Genomic DNA, 567 nt, shown 5'->3' with positions numbered 1-567 from the left:
TATCAAAACATGGAGACATAAAAGCTTAAAAAAACATAGGTTCAAAACACTACGGCTCTAGGGAGGTACCACCCACCATAGCGCTCTAGCAAGACCGTGCTGGAGGCTTTGAAACTAATGTAACAAAATTCAAACCTTTGAATGTACAGTGGAATCAGAGTAGTGGAAAAATTCTAGTGGGAAAGAAATAGCCGTAATAGAATTGAAGGTGAAGTAAGAATTTTGGGAGAAAATGAATTAAATTTTGGGTTTGGTTGGAAGTCATGTTTCCAGTGGGTTTGAATGGAAATTTTGGCTTCATGTAAAGTTCCTGTTGGAAATAAAGGGATACATTCTCATGTGATGGCAAAAACTTAAGCTTTGCTGCAGATTTTGGAAGTAGTCAAAAATAGTAATGTGAAAATATGCATCTTGTCATATCTGCCAGTTTCAAAGATGTTCTTTGTTTTGCGGTTGCGTTCAAAGCAAGGACCATCTCTCAGAAGTGCTAATACGGAGTAGGACTCGCTCATTGCTTCTGCTTTGGCGCCCTCAAGTGGTCGTTTAAAACCGGCCATTTAAGGCATC

This window comes from Propithecus coquereli, unplaced genomic scaffold (assembly GCF_000956105.1).
Source record: "Propithecus coquereli isolate 6110/MARCELLA unplaced genomic scaffold, Pcoq_1.0 Scaffold25, whole genome shotgun sequence".
NCBI classification, from domain to species: Eukaryota; Metazoa; Chordata; class Mammalia; order Primates; family Indriidae; genus Propithecus; species Propithecus coquereli.
This window is presented reverse-complemented; position numbering follows the sequence as displayed.